The sequence below is a fragment of the Lutjanus erythropterus genome, chromosome 20, assembly GCF_056507025.1.
Source record: "Lutjanus erythropterus isolate fLutEry1 chromosome 20, fLutEry1.hap2, whole genome shotgun sequence".
Taxonomy (NCBI): Eukaryota; Metazoa; Chordata; class Actinopteri; order Lutjaniformes; family Lutjanidae; genus Lutjanus; species Lutjanus erythropterus.
In genome coordinates, this window is record NC_139336.1 from 8217823 (window position 1) to 8240565 (window position 22743).

Sequence of the window (22743 nt, forward strand, 5' to 3'; positions counted from 1 at the left end):
AAATCCATATAAGAGCAGCAGAGTTAAGTGCTGTGTGCAAATCACAAAGGAACAAGCCACTGATAGTTGACAGAGAAAGTTAAACTCTGAAAAGAATTGGCAAGGAAATGCCACTGAAGGGAAAAAAAAGGAAAGAGAGAAACTTTTTAAACAGACATGGATGATTGCATTGGAGCGTCATTGGAGAGGTGTCTCTGTTGGGGGTGGGCAGCAGGAGCAGCCCCATTACCCTGGAGGTGGGTGGCCCACTGGCTGGCAATGCAAGATTCTGTTTAATGAATAGATTTTTATCCTTCTGGGTGTAATCTAGCCTTAATATTGGTTGAACAGTGGACTGAGATATTTCAGACTGATCACCAAACTCTCTCTGAAGGGACAGGAAACCGATAGCAGTGAGCTGAGACTCCAGAACAGCACACAGGTTTTGGAGAATATAGGTGTAAACATTTAAAATTACTAAACGAATGAAAGTGAAGTAAATTACTTTTTCTTCATCATTAATAATATCTCACAGCACAAAACATGACTTGCTTTTTTTTGCATACTCGCTTACGAGTGCTCTGTGGCTCTGTATGTAGCATGTGTGCCACAAAAGTTCTTAAATTATTTAAGATCTAATCTGTTTGTACAAATGATTTATGCATGAGTTCCTGTATTCTGTTGATAAGTTAATCAATTTGTTATTTCAGCTTGACTGGATACTTGGTTATTTTAGATTATTTGCCCATTTGTAACTAAATTTTGGAAGATTCAGTTTTTTTTATTGATCAATATAATGCTAAGAGCACTGACAATTGCATGATATTATGGTTTATTAAATAACAGATGCATCTTTGAATTTTTCACCCGGACTTGTAAATGTTGCCTTTTGTTTGGATTTGAAGTGAAGATCCCTGATTGTTTTTCGGTGGAAAAGTTTAAGTACTGGACTCAAGCTTGGATGCTTCTCTGAGGAATCATTCTCTTTGTGTCTCTCATTCAGTGTTTCAGATGTTTTCCTTGTCTTTATGATTATCTGACACTGCTGATCCCAGGTGTGTTGTAGGAAAGCCGTTTGGATGTTTTTTTTGTTATTGTCTCACACTTATTTTTCTCTCAGTCTGCTGGAGTAGCTCTGCTGTGCCCCTCTTGATCCCACTCCACATTTTCTTGCGTGGCAGAAGAGGGGCCAAGCTCAGGGGTCAGGAAACATGCCTCCATTTTTACGGAAAGAATCAATGTGTCAAACGCAGAGCTAAAAATGAGAGAGAGACTCTAAAATGGTTCACTTAGCACAGTGATTTAACACCCACGGTACACCATTTTTTTTCTCTTTCACAGTAATTACAGCCGTTTAAGTTGCTACAGATATGCTAGATGAGTGCCTTCACTGGCTTCAAGTCAAATGTTAGTTGCTTTTGCTGAGGTTTTGCACTGTCAGTCAAAGAGATTCTTTGAAAAGCATTATTATTTACCATCAGAAGGATACAAAGAATGAACACGTCTGTAACATCCTATATAGTATACTCTGCAGTGCAACACATTCAGCTACTGCTGGTCATATGACAGCCTGGCCTGTCATCCACCCTTGACACCATGAATCCTGACAGCCTGGCCGTGTATACTGCAAGTTTGACTTGAGTGTGTTTCTGCGTTCTGTTTCCTTGTTTGACTCACTTGGAGTACAGAACAGGACTCTGTGTTGTGACGTCTTCCTGCTAGGTTCGTTGTGATAGTTGCCATCTGGCTGCGACCTGTTCTTTATGCGGATCATTGAAGTTTTATTTTATGAGTAAAAGGATGCATGGCAAAATCCCAAATTGTTTCACAGTCCAGAACAACAAATCAAGTCACCCTTGCGGGGTGACATCAACTTCCAGACTTTTTGAGTAATCACTGAAGTGAGTCTTTGAAAACTGTCAACTTTTAAAAGTTGGACAGCGGTTGAAAAATGAGCCACAGTGCATATTATAACTACAGTTATGCTTGTGTTGTTTTTGAGTCACACTCAGCCGGCCATTTTTCCTTTTCTCTGTAGTTATTTATTATTGTGTTATTTGATTTATGTATATTGTCATTGAGTGCTTAGTCAGATTTTTAGTTCCATTTATAAAAAAAAAGTATGATTCAACACATTTTACATCATAAATACTTCCATAACTACTTCTCTTCTACTCTTCAGTTTAGCAGTAGTAACAGAAATGTGCTGCACCACAAGCACAACGCAGAACAAGCACCCAGCTGCCATGTCCGAGGATGGCTCGCAGCCAAAGATCACATCTCTGCCAGCTGGGGGGTGAAAATGTGCTGCCCACCGATCCGAGGTTATCACCCAGTCGGTGTGCTGAATGATCGAGGCTGATATTCTGGTGATATGTGGGGCAGGGCGAGGGATTCAAAGAGTTAGTTCATTACCTTGTGCCTGAGTATGTTATGCCAGCGGGAGCTATTGTAATTACTAAACACAATGAAAAACAGAAGAAGGATGAGCTAAAAATCTGGCATGCCAGGGTAGACAAACTAGCTCTGACCTACCCTTCACTTCATCAGTGCTGATTCTAGTGTGGTTCTCATTTCATCCGTCCCATCAAGGCCTGAATATACTCCCAAAATGTACATGTACACAGACAACTGCAGATGCAAAGTAGTTCAACCTCTGCTGGATGTTGTCTGATGTGTGTTGTGCCAACCACCGTATAGCTGACTAGAGCAGTGGAGACATGGGGATACATAGGTGCTTCTTGTGTTTGGGTTGGTCCATTGCCAGTGGCTGACAGTCATTGACCACTGATCCCTTTACCATTGTAAAATTGTGATTTAAAAGACTTATGGGTTTTGGCTAGTGTCCCCACTGAGTTGCTATAAGGCAATGCAGCTTCCTCAGTATAGCTAGCTAGCTAATTTTGTTTCAGTTATCAGAGGCTGAACACAGCTACATTATGGACATAGGGTGTGAAGACTAAGACTCTTGTAAACCTGGCATGTATGTCAGACACTGGCCTGTCATTGTCCATCAGCAGAGTTTCACTGTGGACAGTCTATGACAGTTTGGTAGACATCACCCTACCCTACCTTGTATTGACATTATTTTTCTGACAAGTTACATACCGATCAATGGATGTCAGGCTATCAAAAGTGAAAATAACTGAAACTGACTTCTCTAATCTTGTGTGAACAACGTCATTTGTTGATGTTACCAGATTCCATTTCTAAGCTAACATTAGCTAATGTTGCACACCATTGGCACTATTGGGTAGCTGAAGAGAGGCAAGGCATTCAGAGGCATGAATAAATATCCTTTGAATATTCTTAGAAAAAACGGGTCTGAGTGGTTTATGTAGAATTAAGTCTACAGGCTGTTAAGACTTGTTTGGTGTCTTGGTAGCTCAGTTTGCCTTATGTACCGAGGATGTAAGTCCTCTGCAGTGGTTGTAGGTTCCAGTGCCTTTGTTGCATTTCATTCCCCAACTCTCTCCCCCTTTGCTGTCTTCACTTTAGTTGTCCTATCTAAAATAAAAGCATAAAGCACCCCCAAAAAGAGAGAAAATACATTTCACATAGTACCTTTAAGTTACAGCTGAATGTCAAACAGACATGGATTTGTTTGCTTATTGGAAACTGCAGGTTTCCTCTTAACTTTTCCATTATTCTACACCTGCTTCCACCTGGTTACATAAAAATATCAAGTCTGCCACCAATCTTCAGAAATACCTCAGAATCAGTCCAAACTGCAAGGCAGCGTGCTGATCTGCAAAACAGATTTACTTCCTGCTGCTCAGGAGAGCTCACACCCCAAATTTACACAACACAGAGGAATTTACTTACAACACACAGGACATGTACATAATAGAACACAAAAGACAATGTTGATGTACTGGAAAGATCAGAAAGAACATTTCCTTAGAGGAATAGCACTAAATCACAGCCTTACAATGTTTTTCACTTCACTGTCTTTTCAACTAGGAGAGGGAGTCTACCCTGTTTTGTCTTCTCTAATGCTACTATACAAGATTCAATAGCCAAGGGGATCATGAAAAGACGAGTCTCTGAGGAGGAAGGCTGCTTCTCTTTGACTCTTATTTCAATAAAAAGCTGAGAATAAAATCAATGCAGATGCTCTTAAAATCATAAATCATCAAGATTAGATGTGTCTTTGATAAAATGTTATCTGTTAGTTTTTGTATGAATCTGCCTGTTTTGAAAAGAATGATTCCAGTTTATTACAATGTGAAACTTACACACCTACACTTTTGAAATTGCAGGTATTTTAAACATAAAAGATGGTAAAGACAAAAAGTGTATGTAGATATGCTGCCAACTGTGATGCAGCTCATCTCATTATCTTTGTAAATTGGCTTTTATGTAAAATGAGACATTTTATGTAATCTTCACATCAAACTGCTGAGATGCAGGAAATATCTTGACATTCCCAGTGGGTTATTAAACATCCCTTTCAAGTGTGTGTGTTTGTGTTGTACCTCTGCTCTCTTATGTAATGTGATATGTAATTTTGATTGTCTGCCTTTCATATAGACAGACATGTTAACCAACATACACACTGTTATCAGTGTGTGCGAACACACACACACACACACACACGAGGGACAGAATCAGCAGCACATGAAGTCATTGATTCACGCAGCATGACGTTAGTGTAGCCGTACAGCAGTTTCGTGGTGGGACAAATGAACCACAGCATTCATATACATTGTTTCAGCATCATGATGCAGAGGAAAAAGGGAATCTGTTGGCTCCTTTCTTTGATTTATTTTGATGGATTTTGTCAGATGATGATTTTTAGAATATCCCTTTTTAAGTGTTTGTGCATGTTAACACCACAGTCTGGCATACACTTCTAGTCAACCTTTGAGAAACCTAAATATTCTCTCAAAAAATATGAAGTCACCCATTTGGAAAAGAAAAAACTTGCCGCTGTCTTTAGTGTTAAAGTAACTCGTTATGTTTTATATGTATTGTATGTCTGAAAAGACTTAATATGTCTCATCACGTTTCACTTGTGACATGCATGTCACAAAGACATGCTTTTTTATACGTGATTATATGTTTTTTTATGTTTTTACTTTGTATTTCTCATTTATGTGACATCTTTCTTGTAAGACTCATACTGTACAAATTTGATATTATACATATGTACTAAGGATACTGTAAGTGGATTTTCTATCATATATAACACTTAGTTTCCTAATAATATGTTTCATATTACACACATTTTCTAAGAATTTCCATATGTGAAGATAATGTAATGATGATGTATTCACTGAAACAACAGTGAAAGTTTAGAGAAAGGCCAGAAGAAAAGTAATTTCACGTTGAAGAAATATGTTTTATCTGTACTAACCGATTAGACAGATTTGTTTTGCAGCCCCTCTGGGGGGTCCAGACCCGTCCTGCAGGTTGAGAGCCACAGAATTAGCAGAACTTATTTCAAGCCTCTGTGTCAGCACAGGGTGTCTAAAGGTAAAGCAGCTAAAGTGTCCTTCAGGAAAAGCTGTTCTGGTTGTTGCCGCACTCTGACCTCCCTGTGGAAGAAGGCAAATGAAAAGAGAATTTCCCAAACGACGTCAGCTTAATCATAGTTGTTAAAACAGGAGAAGAGTTTCTTCTCAGCTGCAGCTGGTGGCGACTCACTGCTGGCAGGCGCTCTTGCTTGGTCTGGCTCAAATGTTCACTGACTTTTTACAATCAGCCATTTGAATCAAATCCAATTAAAATGGTCAAGCAGTTGAATCCACAGCCTGGAGCCATTTCATGTTGTTCCTACATTACAGAGTGCAGTGCATGAGGCCTGCTGGAGCACTTATTAAAAAAAAAAAAATCAGTGTAACAACATGTGCAGGTGGTTTACTGATGAGAGAAGGGTAAAACGAGTTTTAGCTCTTGTTTTTCAGCTGCGACATTGTACACAGAGCAAGCTAACAACATGACAGGCTGTAAACTTTAACAACAAAGTCTAAAACTTACCACAAACCACAAAACTAGTTGATGGAAGTGGAGAGGAAATGGAACTCAGTTGACATGCTGTCATCCCCTTCACCCAAATGTACCTGTGAGGACAGGTGATGTTTGCTCGCTTGCTTTTATTAAATTGCAAATCATACTGGTAAACATACTCATGTAATCTGATACAATTTAGTGCATTGAACAGAAAATAAGGCTATATATAATAAGACTTCAATCTGATTCATCTGAATAAAAAATCTTGGTCATGGACAGCCCTTCTAATATCAAAACAGATTTCACATATTTTCTCAACGATCATCCAAGAACTGAATCACCAGCGAAGACAAGTCATATTCAAGTAATAAGCAATGTTCAAGCCATCAATCAATGAGCAACAATCAATCAATAATAAAGGAACAATTATCAGTCACAAAAATAATAAAAATAATGCACAATCAGAAAGAATCAATGCTTTTCAAATCAATATAGGATGTAAAATCCAGACTGCAGATAAGGGGAATGAGGTGGATGATCATGTCCTGTAGGTTTGCAGACTGCTGACGTAGGGCAGTGGTTCAGTGGTGCAGTGGTTCAATGGTGGGGGCAGAAGGGCACAACATGGCCCCATTTGTAAAATATCATACAACCACTTGACCAATCAGCTCCGACAGATATTTTGGTCCTGGATGTTCATTGATTTGGAGCTTGAATTACACCACAGTGAGGCTGTGTCTGAAATCACTCATGCATCCACTTCTCCCTACTCACTAACTAAAGAATTATCTTGGAGTATATAATGAGTGTAATACATAGTGAAGAAAACATTTTTGGACACTAGTAAGGTCATTTTCTCTGTGCTGTTTATTATGTTATTGCTGTCATTTTTTCTTTCAGCACAGTGCATGATGGTATATATTGCTTGGCTAGTGACCATTGTTTGTACACTACTTTTCATGATGCATTGTGGGATACGTTGAGTCCACTGTATAGGGTGCAGTAATTCTCACGATGAATCCTGACAGCACTACAACAAACTACACAGTGTATGATATAGTGAGTGACACAGCCTGAGTGTTTGCTGTTGGCTTTTCTGCTGTTTGTGCTTTTAGTTTGAAATCTATAGCATACGTCTGAGTGTTAATGGTACCACCAACTGTCTTTTGTGAGGCATAACATTAAATCTCATAACCCTGTCCACTGCAAAATAACTCAGTTTGATTTAATGGTCACGACAGGACAGTTATCCTGAATGAGGCAACTTTAAAATCCAGCTTTCTTTAATGCATCGGCTGCTCTGTTTGCTCTGCCTGCCTCTTCTGGTCTGGATCTTTTGTTGGAGCTTTTTGAGCTTTTTGTCTTTAAAGAGAAACATCTAAATGTGGCTTAGTAATAAACGTGAATTAACAAGGTTCAGAAAATTTGTATTACGATTATATTGACAGACATTATGATTGAAATATGATTCATGGTTAGTGAGAATGATCATTTTTTCACTGTCCCTGAAAAAAATCATGGTGATGAGACATTTGTAATGCAGCACTTCATTATAATTCAGTTTGTCACACATTCATCCCTTATCAAAAAATTACAGCTTCTGTGATTCTGATTATATTTTGATTAATTGCGCAGCTCTGTTGTTATGTCTGTTTTGAATATAAAAACAAAACAAAAAAACAGGTAAAAATCAATGAAAGGAGCTTGAACATAAAGCTTGGTTATGTCAGATGCAGTAAGGGAGAGATCACCCTAAGCCATACAAAAGCTAGATAGAAAAATCTTTAGTTGAATAATCACAATCTCTCTACAGGAACATCATATATTTGAAATTAAAGAAAGAGATAGAGAGTATCAAATTGAACTATTTATAGATTTACAAGGTATAAGAAGATCCTAATTCTGAGAGAAAGAGTTTTAGAAGCTGCCTGCTCCGCACGCCACGTCTACTGACAAGACACAAGAAGAGAGGGAGAGAGAGACCCCAGCGCTGTCGGCAGGAGAGTCACAGACTGAATATATTTTTTGACTTTTCCCTGAAGGTATGAATAAATAAATTAATTTGTTGTTATTTGATTTTAGAAATAGTGTCGCTAAGAGGGTTTAAAAAGTTGCTAAATTGAGCTAGAAAGCTGCCAAGTTGGCAACACTGGCTGTGGGTTTTGATTTGAGATGTTGCCTCCAGATGCTGTCGTCTTCATCACACAAGTTCACTGATTGTTTCATTAGCATTGGGTTTTAATCTCAAATATTTCTAAAAAGACACTTTTCTTATTTCACTTTGACATCGAATCTGGTGTATCCAGTTCTGAATTCGCCATCTTCTTGTTTGTCAACTGTCCTTTCTCTCGTCATGTGATAAGTTAAATTTGACTCCAGCTTCTCTGTGCTGCGATTCTGATGCTGCTGTGCAAAAGTGACACTTTGGATTTATAACTGTACTGTCTGTCATGCAACTAAGTATTGATGACACCCATAGTATTTGTGTTAGTTTTTCTTTTTTTAATTCTATGGACGTGGGTGCTGTGAAAATGAACTTGAATTTCCAGAAAATGTATTCAGTCACAAGATATATAGATATATCACATTCAGAGATATCAAATTTAACCATACTGCCCACACTTATTTCACTGTCTTGCTTTGTGCTCGGCCCAGTCCCTCTGCAGACTGAAATACAATGCTGTAAGTTGCAAATGAGAAGGCCAAGAATGAAATAATCAAACATTAAGGCGGCTTGAAGCAGGCAGGCAGGCGTATCTGTGGCCAATTTTAGTCTACGTTTCAAATAAAAAAGATTTGTTCTGGACTCTCACACAGGATTCTGCATCGCCTGGTTAGTTGTAAAGTGAAGCGGTGTGGCTCTAATTCCCCTTTAAAAGAAGGCTTGTACAGGTCCCTCATTAAAAACACTGTCAGGAGATCTTTGGGCCAATTATTTCAAATGTTCACAGTACATGGTCTAATATTCTCATAAATGGAAATCAAAGTGACATATTCACACATCGATTTTCCACAACATCACGAGGCTTTGCAGGCATGTAGATGCCCATTTTCTCCCCCCAGTGATCTAATGCTGGAATAAGCATTTCAGAGATGTCATGAATTTAATTGAAATGTCCAAAACAGACATTCAGGACACCCACAGAGCATAAAAGGCAGCTTTGAATTGACTTTGTGTTCTTTATGTTCTGTATATATAGGTTATTGAGTTTTTTCATTGAATATTCTGTTGTTGGGACAAATAGATTTAAAGACATTTCATCTTTTGAGCTGTTTTAATAACCTTATCTGTTTTTCTTTGAAATTATTTTTCTGCTTTTGTTTAAAACTGTTTCCATGAAGGCACTCCGGGTTACACTGGGAACAACCGTAGCCAAACACTATATGATCACAGGGATGGATTAAAATGGAAAATACCTGATTGAACACTGAAAATGTTAAATGGTGATAGGTGTTTCAAAATTTGTAATGCAGCTTTATGCTCATTTATCTGAAGATGTGACATGCTGGTTGTTGGATTGTAATGCAGGATCTTAATGTGAACACGGTGTTCCCAAGATTTTTCATGTGTCCTGGAAAATCTTGTGTTTTCCTGGAAAATTATTTCAATATTCTCCTGTTTTCCTACTGCAAGGCTATTTATCAGGGCACCCCAAAAAGTATAAAATTGCAATCTGCAATCTAAATTATGTTCAGCATAAATTATGTTCAAATGGTAGTTTATGAATGAGAGTACTTGAAATAGGCTGCTCTCAGGTTGGATGACATTACAATCTAAGTAACCGAAACTCTGAACAGTGTAAGTTACATTATTCATAGGATGTTAGTGTTAATCACTGCTGGCTGATAACTGGTGATTTTTTTTTAGATTTATAGATTAACATTCTTCTCAAGTTGTTTTAAACTGTTGATGATAGCATAAGGTTAACATATTAACAGAGAATTAAAGGTTAAGACGTTTGAAAAAAACAACATTAGCAGGAGATATTAATAAAAGTAGTGATATTAAAATATCTTTAATTAAGAGCTGTACATCTGCAGGTGTGTTTGTATAAATGTGATCATTTTGTCATAATTTCTAAGAATTTAAGAGATCATTTCATTGATTAGTTACAACCATAGACTGTGCGCAATTTGCACCAGACTTTCACAAAGAGGAACATATTAATGTATGGTGTGATCCTTTTGTGTCATTCCAGCTAAATCATCAATGTAAATGTTCTGGAAAAAAGAGTGGGAGCCCTGAAGCAATATCCACAGCTGTTCACACGTCTATCTCCCCCAACAGTCAGTGCTGGTGTGTTTTAATCACAACCACGATCTTTCCATGACCCTATCTGAAGTAGTTTTTGTTGCACCAAACATGAACTGTAGGTGGAAGTTTCAGAAAATGTGAATCATTCTCAGTGGAGGGCACTGAAAACGACCTGTGGGCTTGCTTAGGCTTGACAACTTGTCACATATTTGCTTGTTTCTTTGTTGTAGTGACACCTACAAAGTCGAGAATATACGTTTTAATGTCACAGCGCGTGTCTTCACAGGACAGCCTGTCTGGTCGGATGTGCCGTGATTTATATTTAGCAGATTAGGTTTAGCAGAGGTAGCTGTGTGTTATTTTATTGGCTGTGATCATCCTGCAGTGAGTCACACTGGATGACATATGTCCTGTTGAGTCACATCTCTGGACTCAGACTCTAACCTGATTTCAAAAGGCCACCGCTGACGATCACACAGTTATGATGATAAAGTCAAAGTCTTTGTTGTAGCTCTGCTAAGCCGTTTCCTAAGGTGTTCAAAAACATACAGCTTTCTCTTTCTAAAGTTATTGATCCTGCAGAGCAGATTTCACAGAGATCATAAATATAGTAAATCTGTTCCTCTTTATACTTTACAGTCTCATCTGATTTATAGTAGAAGTCTTTGTTTGACTTGTCCTGCCATTGACTGTTAGTCATGCATACTGTATAGTAAATTATAAAACCCATCAAATTCATACTGTATGAAGAATCTAGCTCATTCTCACTACCAATGCGTCAAACACAGCAGCTTGGTCAGTTTCCCTGTGCTTCAAACTGTGACGCCGTAAGTACAACTGTAGCGTCATTTCTGGAATCCTCCCTTTAATGTTATGTATTGATGTGCTGGCAAAGTCAAGCATCATAGTACAAAGAGCAAGGAAGTCCACATATGGAGCAGGTGGGGAGGAATGTTTGGGTCAAGCAAACACAGGACTCACTCAGGAGATAGTGGAGGGGATTGTGTCCAGTGGGAAACCAAAAGTTGAGGTCAACCTTTTTGTTCCCTAACGCATGTAGATTGTTACATACCTGAACTTACGTAGAGGTACTTATTTTACCTGAAACCAAGGTCTTTTTGTAAACCTGACCTAGTAGTTTTGTTGCCTAAAACCCAACCAAGTAGCTCTCGTAGCTTTATTTTGAAAGTCTACCCAGATGTTGCATATTTTTTTATTGCTAATTTGACTGTGGAGCTCTGCTTGTGCAAAACTGATGCTAGAGGGATACCCACAGTGTCATAGTTGGAAGCACGGGGCCACAGACCATTTGATGACATGGAAGTAAGAACATGCTGGAAAAATAATAACCTTAAGACGAGACAGCATTATACCTCTTTCCTTCTATTTATTTAACACCTTCCTGTTAAAGGCCACAAAGCACAAGTCAAACAGATTTTGCAACTATATATCTAAACGGAATTTCATTATTTGTATTTTAACATCACGGCATCATTTTCAAGTCTATGATGACAAGTTAAATTTAACTGAAATGGTTGCAATTTGTTGTTTCAACATATGATTGAGAATATTTTATGAAATATATTTAACATAATATCAAGATAAAGCTGTAATAATTAGCATAATACTGTGCAAATCTAATGTAAGACCCATAAATACACTGTATGTGCATGGCACATCCTTACATTAGAGGTCCTTTTGTACCCTCACTTCCATAAGGCCCCCTTAGCTAATAGAGACATAAAAAGGGAGTGTACTTATATCTATATGGTATGTACTTATGAAATGCCTGTATAAGAACAAGTGGAGAAGTATAAATGCGAGCTGTGTGCTTCAGTATACGTTGAAGAGACTGTATTTCAATATAGTAATCAGGGTTACAAAAAATAAGCAACTATAATTTCATGATAATTAATAGGGATGGATATTGTTAGGATTTTAGCAATACTGCTCATCAATGCCAGTACTTTTTGATGATTCATTGACTCTAATCAATACCACTTTCCATAATTAGATGCAAAAAATAAAGACATCATATACAAAAATGTGAAAAACGTCAACAGACTTTTAACTGGGATAACTGCTAACTGGAGTTAAAGGCTGTGGTCATCTCCTTAGCAAAGGAGCAGCTTGTCACTGAAATTAGAATATCCTGGTCCACCTTGAAAATCAGCCCACCTTAAGTGAGAAATAGTTGTTGCTACTTCGAAGCTAATCCCCACCAGCAGCATTCAAAACACAGGATCTTGGCTCGGATCTTGAGGTGTTGTAGAATTTATTCGTCGACAAATAGGCTGAATTGTACAGACACACTGCACTTCCCTACTACATTCACTCTCTGTGTCTCTTATCTCTACTGCACACTCACATGGCAACATTAGCAGAAGGGGATGCTGAAATAAAGACAGTGGCGTATGAAAAAAACTTTAACAGAAACATGACCTGATCTCTCCCAGTTGTGTCCTCACTTGTTTTATTTTGTGCACACAGCTCTGACGTCTGCGACTGGCTTCAGTTTACGCTGCAAAATAGCGATACCAAGACACTTTGTTTGGTTTGCGTTGCAAAAATGTGCTTGAGAGGAACAAGGAAGAGAGAGAGCATGCAGGGTGCAGGCTGATGGACAAAGAGACTGCTGAATCAGGGAAATAAAACATTATTTTCTGATTGTTTCACAGCGGCCATGCTCTCACACAAATAACCCCTCCAACCTCCTGACCATCACACAGCCGTGCAACTGATCACCACGTCTGATTCTGTCTGAATGTGGCCTTGAGAGCAAATTAATGTTACATAAATATTTATATAAATACTGATAGCAGCACCATTTGTCCAGAGCTTATCAATACTTAGATACCAACCAGTCAGGAACCGGTACCACTTAAGTACCAGTTTTTAATACTCATTCCTAATGATCAATGTTCTATTAAGTAAAGTGTGTGTATCATGCGGAAAAAAACCTATGCAAGAGTACATTTTATTTGCATTGAAAATGTTCTTCAGTGTTTAAAGAGGAAAAAGAATGCCCTTTTTTAGTATAAAGTGTAATATTTTCAATATTTGTTTTGAAGTAATCCAAAAATATTCAGATCAGATTACATTTTTTGCAATCCATTGGATTATGTAAGTAATAGCAAAACTTTAACATGCACCTGCCCGACCCTGATGGCGCTGCTTCCAGGCCTCAAGTGGGTTCAGCGTTTGTCTTTATAATGATCACAGTTGAAGAAAAACTTATAAGAAAAAGGCTCATTAATTACAGTTCTGATGTCATAGAGGTGACGTGGTTAAATGGCTAAGCTGTTTGATTCTAGTAGAGTGAAAAAGGCCTTTTTCACAGCAGACATTTTTACTTGTCATAGCAGGAAAAGCACAGGTGTTACAGATAAAATTAGCGAGGGCTCTGTTCTATTCAAGGATGCTGGAACTGAGGCAGCTGAATGGAATTCAACCATCATTAATTTTATTGTTTATACTTGTAATTTTACAAGTAATTCTACTGTGACATGTTAAAATGTCTAGCATTAAAATGGCTCACAGTACAAGCAGCTCAAAAAATGTTAACTGTTTTGCAGAATTGTGGTGTAATGATGTGATTCAATTTAACTACATCATGAACTGAGCTGAGCCGCTGGCAACAGCCCTAGAATTTCTAAACACATTTCACCCATAGTAACTGAAATTTCTATAAAAATATATTCACCTTTTATAATGGTGAAAGTAAGCGTAAGGTGTAACTAAAACCTTATACTTGAATCTATTAAAAATAAAGCTTTAAACGTAGGCATATCGTCCTCCGTTTAGATAGACTGATGACATCTTTACCATGATGAAACCACCTGACATAGTGGAAATCCAAATTTTGACCTGATTCTCTCATCACTTTCCCCATGTGCTCTGCTTCATCACTGATTCACAGATTTGGGAGGAAATGAATTATTTCTTCTACATCTGTGATCACATGATTCATGTCGTATAATGTCGTCTAGATTCAGATTTAGATTCAGATTTAGATCAGCACTCACATTTGAAACGAAAGTGCCAAAGTGCAGGTGAGCAAAGAGATGAGCCCTGCATGTTATAAAGGCTGATAGCTGGAGGAATAAAAGAGTTCTTACGTCTACTTTTACGTCTAGATACAAATGATGAGCACAGCTAACTCTCAACTAATGTTTTCTCCTCCACAGTGTGGGGTCGAGGTTGATAGATATTATGAAAATCAGAAAGTGTCTTAATTATGAATCACAATCAGGCTTATTATGATCAAACCGAGTCTGTAGTGTTCACATTATCCTGTTTAATCACAGTAAACCCTGGAGAGCTGCGGTTCTTTGTTGTGTTAATGAGGAAAGTTATCAAGATATCTCTATTATATGATCACATTTCAAGTATATCTCATATCAAGGTTTAGTTTATTATCCAGTCCCCCACCCATCCCCGTGGATCTTTCTCTCTGTCCCTCTTTCTCTCATGCACACAACTTGTGAGGAGCGTAGCTGTTGGCAAAGCAATCTGAGCAATAATATGCTTCAACAGCATTTTTAATTGGGTGCCGGATAATTAAGTCTCCTCACTCCATCCTTTGAGCTAATGAAGCAATTGCAAGGTTGTTCCTCATACTTGTTACGGTATTTGTTGACAAGTAATACAATATATAAAAAATGTATTTTGCATGCATGTTTTTGCCTGTTTGTATTTGGAACAACCAAACATTTTTCCTTGAATTTATTGTTCCAATCTGTGTCAATGTTTCAACTAGAATCAGCACAAGTCTATAATAAATGCAATTTTGATGTTAATGTTGCTGTTTTGCTGAAAAACACATCATCAAAAACATTTTGTACCAAGTTACTGGTCCCAGTAATCGGTCCTTCGGGTCTTGGAAGACTCAGATTTTTAGTGAATGAGTCTATTTTCATGGCGAATGAGTGGAAACGGACAGACTGAGAAATGAAGGGGACATCTGGCATCATGATAATATTCATAAATATGCTTTGGTCTGTAATCAGCAGTAGATTTTAAGAGATGCTTCTGCTCGCCGGCATTCATCTACCCACAGACAATAAAACAGGAAAAAGCATTTGGATGGATTTTTTATTTGAGCAGTTAGTCAAAAAATATGACTGTTCTGATTAAATATATTGGATCTGTTTTGATAACGACCTCACTAAACTGTCACTAAACAAATTACAAAAGCCCAACTTTAGAAACGTGTGAAGTAGAACTTGTGAAATCAGTTTTTCCTGATGAAAGTCAAGCACCGAAATGTTGCAAATAAATGATATATTGCAACTTTTTAGTGATTTTAAATCAAAAATTGGTATTTGATATTAAGCAAAAGGGTAGGAACTATAAACAGAAAAGGTGAAAACAGGATCAGCACATTTCTGTTTATGACATTTAATCCAGGACAGTCCTATTTGGTTAACTAACCTGGAGTGTCAAGGACACACTCTTATTTAGCTAGAACATTCAATTCCATCTTCAGTATGATCAAGTTGAAGCTTAATCCATCAACAGCCCTTCCTCACTCCCAATGCGTCACTACAGCTGGCTGGTCAGTGCTGCTGTGCTTCAAACTATGATGCTGTAGGTCCCCCTGTTGTGTCATTTCTGGAAGTGTCCCTCTAGCCTTATGTTTTAATGTCCTGTCAAAGTCAGGTGACGTAGTCGAGAGCAAGAAAGTCCACTTATGGAGGAAGCGGGGTGGATGGATGGGTCAAACAAACACAAGTCTTTCACCCAGGAGATCAGCATTCATGTCCTGTGTGAAACATTGACTTCTGATTAAGATGTTGTGTAACTTATTTCCTAAACCTACCCAACTATTTTTTGTGCCTTTATTTTGAAAGTCTACCTGACATTTTATTATTACTAACTTGACCATAGATCCCTTCATGCGCAGAAGTGGGGCATGTCCATTTAGGAAACGTACACCATTTTGCTGCACTTTCCAGATTGAATGATGTGTTTCCTTAAAACGGTGTGCAATGGTGTGCAAGAGGCTTTGAGATGCATTTTCTCTCGTTTGGTGGGTGTGCCACAGGTGTTACCCAATCAGCAGTGACGTGCATGTAAACAAAGGCAGCATAAAAAATGCAGTAAAGTGCAGCATGCCTGTGTAAACAACAGGGTGTTCATCACAGCTCTGTTTCTGTTCAAATAAATGTTTTGCTATGTTTTGCATTATGATGATTCTGTAGCTGATTCATTTTTGAGCCAGTTAAAGAACATTGAATCAGTTAGATAAATAGCAAATATGTGATCTCACTTAATGTCATTCTTTGAGTTCTTAAATATCACAACTTCTGTTACTTGAGAAAGCTTGAAATCTATATCCAAGATTTGAAATGTTTTGGATACAGTAATTGCATTTAACACTGGATTTAGAGTCAGTAAAATGCAACTGAAACCCAGCCCTTATAAGTTGATTTAACAGTGTATTCAAAGGAATTAAAACCAGTGGCAGCCTAGTAAAACAAAAAATAACCAGAACCCTCATTGGAAATGGTCAGGTGTGCTATATTATACATTAAAGTCCAGATGAAATAAGCATTTATAGAGTGTGATGTATTTCAAAGTGAAACAGGATAGACAGGCCGGACATAATGTTGGGAGGAATTTGATGTGAATGTTAAAAAGTTGGTGTGTCTGTGAATCTTTGCTTGAGCTTTGTGCTGCAGAAAGATGAATCGAAGATTGATTGACAGGTGGATGTCGTGATATTTTGATGTAAAAATACAAACAAAGGAAACTAAGTGTGTGTCTACCTATGTCAGAAATGGAAACATTCACCGAACAACCTACAGATTTATAAACTCACACGCTTGTGAGGCCAATACTTTTCTGTAAAACAGCTTGGAGGTGCGGAACAGTTTCAGCAGCCTGACTGTATTTCGGCGACAGAACATTTTATTGTCTGGTTCTAAAAGCATGTTTTGCTGCTGGCTGGTTGTGTGGTATCAGACCCAGATGGGGCTGTCCCTCTCTGTCTCTCTTCAGGCCCATTAGTGTCAGACTCCGGGTTTTCAGCTGGTGCCAGCACCCATCTGTTTCTACATCCCCTGTCCTCCCACGTCTTTTTAGACCTGCCACTGCCACGAGTGCGTGTGGAGGAGGAGGAGGAGGAGGAGGGAGGAGGAGGAAGAGGAAGAGGAGGTGGAGGAGGAGGAGGAGGAGGAGGAGGAAAGGAGCTCACAGTGACAGAGACAGCTGACAACAGAATGAAATAACTAGTGTGTGTGTGTGTGTGTGCCCACTCTGTCAGTGAAGACCTGCCTGGCAACGCTCTCACCTCTGAGGCAAAATGTTTGAGAGATGATGTTTAGCAGTGGAGTGGATACTGGGGCTGTGCCACAACTGGAATTTGTCCAACATGAATCTGATTTGATGTGCTAGTGGCTCCTGTCTTTAGTTCGACCTCAGCTGATAATACAGATCCACAGCGTTCAGGCAGCAGACCTGGTGAATATCTAGCGGATTAAAGCCGGTACACATCGTGAAAGACTTGACATGCAAAGAGGTGCAGAGGGTCTGATATGAGCCTGCAATTGAAATGACGTGCAGGTGATTGACTGCTGCTGATGTGGTGGTGCAGATGAATGCTTGACGGGGGGAGAGGGTGAACAGGAAACGTCTTGATTGTGTGTCCAAGAGAGTCAGAGGAAGGAAGAGAGATGGAGGGAAATGGATAGAGGTGGTTTTAAGATAGGCCTGTGTGGATGTGCTGTAGCCGCTGGAGTTAATTTTCTGCATAGCTGAGCACTGAAAGCATGAAAAACAGCTGTGTATTGCAGTGTACTCGTAAGACAGAGCAGCACTGCAGGATGCTGGAGGGGCTGTTTGACGGGATCTGGATGTCCTGCGGAGGTTACTGCAGTGCTGCTTTCTCACAGGCCTTTGAATACCCAGGATAGAGCCATGGGGTGAGTTTCATCCTTGGGTTAGAAAGATCCATGACAGTGGAGCTCAGAGCATCCTGCTTCACACATATCCTGATGTTTGATGGTGGCATCGTAGTAAGAGATTTCATCGTACTGACCTTTACAATAAAGTGAGATAAGTGTAGGATTAGTGAGGCAAAGTTTGAGGTTTCAACTCTATTGTCATGCTACAAAGCAGTTAATTCAGCAGAAACACTGTGTTCTAGCTACATTTAGGTGATATGCAAATTTCCAACTGAGCACCATCAGGCAAATAGTGGTGAAGATATACTGTGTCAAAAATCACCTTAACTATATAGGTCATGTGACATTGCACACATGGTTTATGTTATAAAATGGTCACGGTTTGGTTAGGTTTAGGAACACATTGTGATTTGGGTTTAAATAACTATATTATGTATATCATGTGATGGAAATGACTTCAATCATGCAATGACATAACTCACATGCCACACATAGTTTATGTTGTGAAATGGTCACAGTGTGGTTTGGTTAAGGCAATAAAATTACTTAGGTTTAGGAAAATATTGTGGTTGGAGTTGAAAACTATGTTATGGATGTCACATGACGGAAGTGATGCAGCAACAAAATTTTAAAGTTACTCAAAACTTTAAATAACTCTCGGTTTACTTTTCAATCTACACAGGACTCAAACTGAGGTTTCCTGGTTGAAAGTCCTGTGCTTGTTTGAGCCATCCGTTCATTGCATCTCCTCCAAATGTGGACTTCTCCTGCCATGTTTACTATGTCACAAAGTTTTAGGAAAAGAAATATTCTTACACCTTTTTGCACTATTAAACAGAAAAATAAAACAAAGTTCCCTCCTTCTCCAAACCAAGACCTGCTTAATTGCCTTAAGAACTCATCATGCAACACAAACTCTACAAGAATACAAAATAAACCCAAAACACCAAAATTGCTCTACTGTTCCAACAATGACCGCCTATTCTGTTTAGGTGGTTTGTTTGCTTGGCCAACATTAGATGTGAAAATATTCTGGCTCTACAGGCTGTTGTCAGTTGAATAATGAATGAGTACAGTTAAATGAGAGGCAGAAGTGATTCGACGGTTCTCACTCACAAACACCATTAAATTAGCTAAATACAATTACAAAAATCTCCCCCAAAAAATCACCCCCCAAAAAACCCAACTGATGGACACACAATCATGATAGCAGATACACTCGTCCAATTGTCCTACCATAGCTCCAGCTCCCTCTTCATGACACATAACATTAAATAAATAATAGCCAAAATGAATATCTTGCAGGGTATCACCATACTACAGCGCCATCTTTGTAAATAAGTAAAAATACTCTGTCCAGCGTATTCCAGCCAGCCAACAGGTTGTTATGTGAATGCAGAATATGAGTTTATATTTGGTTTCTAAGCTCAGACCTTGTCAATCCCTGTAAAAATACTCAGCACAGCAGAATCTCAAAGCCTACAGGTGGATGCAGGAGAGCTTATGAAATGGCAGCAGCGAGTTCTCTGCGAGCAGTGAATTGCAATACAAAGTAGTAAGCTGGGCGCTGAAGGCTTAAATAGCACATTGCCCTCTCGTGTGGATGTATAATGAGCTGTGTAGACTGTCATTTGTGAGTAGCAGCACAGAGTTGACTTATCAGCCTGAACTCACTCACATTAACGGGCAACAGGTGATCTTCAAAATGATTAGCCTCTACGTTAATGGTGTAAATAGTCTACACTGATTGTTAACTTTTGCTCTTTGCCATTATTAACCACTTCTAATAATTTTTAGTTTTAACAACATTAGAGAACTGACTGCATTTGTTTGGCTCAGTGAGACTGTACTGCATATGCAAAGCTGTGCAGAAAGAAGCTGTAGACGAGTTTTACTGTATCTTGGTTTTGATTTATTTTTGTCATAAATGTTTTAAAGGCCCAGTGTGTCAGAATTATAGGGATCTATTGGCAGAAGATGGCAGAAATGGAACATAATATTCATAAGTACCGTAATTTCTGGACTATAAGCCGCTACTTTTTTCACACGCTTTGAACCTTGCGGCCTAAACAATGATGCGGCTAATCTATAGATTTTTACGGGCTAACTGCCTCTAGGGGGCGCTCTAGCAGGAAGCACAAGAGCGAGACAGACAGGTGGAAGAGATAATGTGCCGGATGCTAGTTTGATTGTGTTTTGAACAGTCATTTTGCACATCATGCACACACCGTCATCATGGAAAACACATGAAGAAATGCATATGATGCAGCTTTTAAGTTAAAGGCAATCGATCTGGCTGTCGAAGAACGAAATAGAGCTGCTGCACGTAAGCTTGGCATTTTTTTAACCAGCCGTTTTACTGCTGTGTTACTGCTGTGTTACAGGCACTGTTTGGAAAAAAGCATTTATTTAATTAAAAATTAAAAAAATCTTTCTGTGTACCATCTTTCTGTGTAAATATCTCATGTTACAACGTGGACAAGTGTGGCCTATATATGTACTTTTTTTTTTTCTTTTTAAATTTAGTTGGTGCGGTCTATATTCAGGTGCGGTCAATAGTCCGAACATTATGGTATCTTCTCATTTCATTTCTGCCATGTTACACCGCCATTTTCATGCAATAACCCAGAATTCAAAAACTAAACATTAGCTCTAGATATAGCTTTTAATGGTTCACTACAAGCTTGCAAGGGAATGGTGAGGTGTTTGGTATTAAACTGGTTACAAAACACAAGCCACTTATTCCTACATACTGGTCCTTTAACCTGGTCATGATGTTATCTTGCATGACTGAGATTTAATACAGCACAACAACTTTTGGATTAGCTGCTTATCATAGACAAATTTGTTGAGTATTCAATAAATATGTTTTTGAAATTCTGCCTGATCAAGGTATTTTGGGGCTAAAACTTTTTCACACACCTGGAAAAAAATAGTAAAGGAAAAAAACTATGCTTCCATTGTAACAGGCTTCCTTCACAGAGGACACTTTGACATGTCACGGTCACAAAAAACGTGGAATTAATAAAATGAATGATGATTGTATTCCATCCAGCTGCTTCAGTGTCAGGGTCCTGGTGTTGTGCATGTCGGCTCACTGTCACACTGACATGGCTCACTGGGACACTTCTTAGTAACACCTGTGCTCTTCCTCCTATGACAAATTCAAATGTCCTCTGTGAAAGTCTATTTATGTAAGAGTAGTACTAACGGATGAGCTGATCTTTTCAGAGTTTTCCCACATTTTAGAAACTGAACAAAAACAAGAGTGTGTACTGAAGTATTATAAGGAGGCTCTTGTCCCTGTCAGAGCTTTGAGATGTTTATTTCTGTTGATTTTAACTTCAGCTGATAAAACTCAGACAGAAATGAAACAGGAAATGAGGCAGAGCTGATAATGAAACATCTCAGATTTTGCAGCCTGTGTCACTGGCAGGGATCATCACTCAGTGAGTGTTTCTTGATTGGATCAAAGATAGAAGACTTACAGTCTAAATGGAAATGGAACAGTTCAGTTGAGTGTTTGAAATTACTGAGGGCTTAAATGGGAGGGCAGAGAAGCTAATTACTTCACATTAACAAATGAGTTTGAGGAAGACAGAGATCTCTTTAGAAATCTAAAGAACTCTAATATATGTCTTTATTGTTTTTTTTTCCAAAGACAGTTACAGCAATGACAGACCAAAAGTATCTGTCCATTTAATTATACCACTACCTTGTTGTTCTTATTGTCTCTGAAGCACATCGACACATTCTTGTCAGTTTCATCAGTGTGGAGTGTCTGTAGGAGATGTGTGATGTGAAATGCAGTCTCTGGTGTCAAAGGCTGACACACTATGCTTGCAACCATCCAGCCCTCAGTTGATGCAACATCTCTCTTCTTTTATTACTCATATCATGACAAGATGTTGATTTGTCAGAAAAACTTAAACATAGGTCATTTTAAGTGTGTGTGTGTGTGTGTGTGTGTGTGAGAGCTAATGTAGGGCTCTTGTCATCATAACAACACTGGATAGGGACAATTCTGTGTGGGTTGTCATCTACCTGTGTCCACTCTGTAAGTGCTCTCGCTTGGCCCTTTGGTAACAATGACAGGAACTATCGATCCATTTTTCCAAAGAAAAGATCACTCAGACCCTTGTGTGCCACTACAGGCCTAAATTTCTAATGAGGTCAATTCAGACAAGGAATCAGCAGGTGTTGAAAAAGGCAAAGTCTTACTTTTTCCCACAGGAATGACTCATGCAATTTATGTGGCTGAGATACCGTCTATACTTTGGATGTAATAATATGCATTTGATTCAGAAATTCAGAATGATAAAGCCAACACTGTATTCTTCTGTGATTCTTTATCCATTTTTTCCATGTTGCAAACAGCCGTTAGCCGTCCACTGACTGATGCTTGTAGCTCTGATCTCAAATGAATTGCCTTCAAAATAAAATTTGCAGCGATAACGGTAATAAGCTCCATGATCACAACCCTTGTATGTAATGTTCTTGCAGGGAAAACTAAGTTTGCTGACTAAACTGCACACTTTAAACATGAAACACCTCTAAAGCACAACAGTATGAAGCATGAACTATGCAGGGACAGATGCACTGATGGAGGCAGGTATTTTCTTTCTTTTCTTTTTTTTTTTTTTTTTT

General features: G+C 38.6%; 1 protein-coding gene across 3 annotated transcripts in view; it reads left to right on the forward strand.

The window, feature by feature from the left end:
* Window positions 1–22743, forward strand: part of whrna (whirlin a) — a 202323-nt gene that overhangs the window by 46122 nt on the left and 133458 nt on the right. The gene's annotated exons all lie outside the window — the stretch shown is intronic.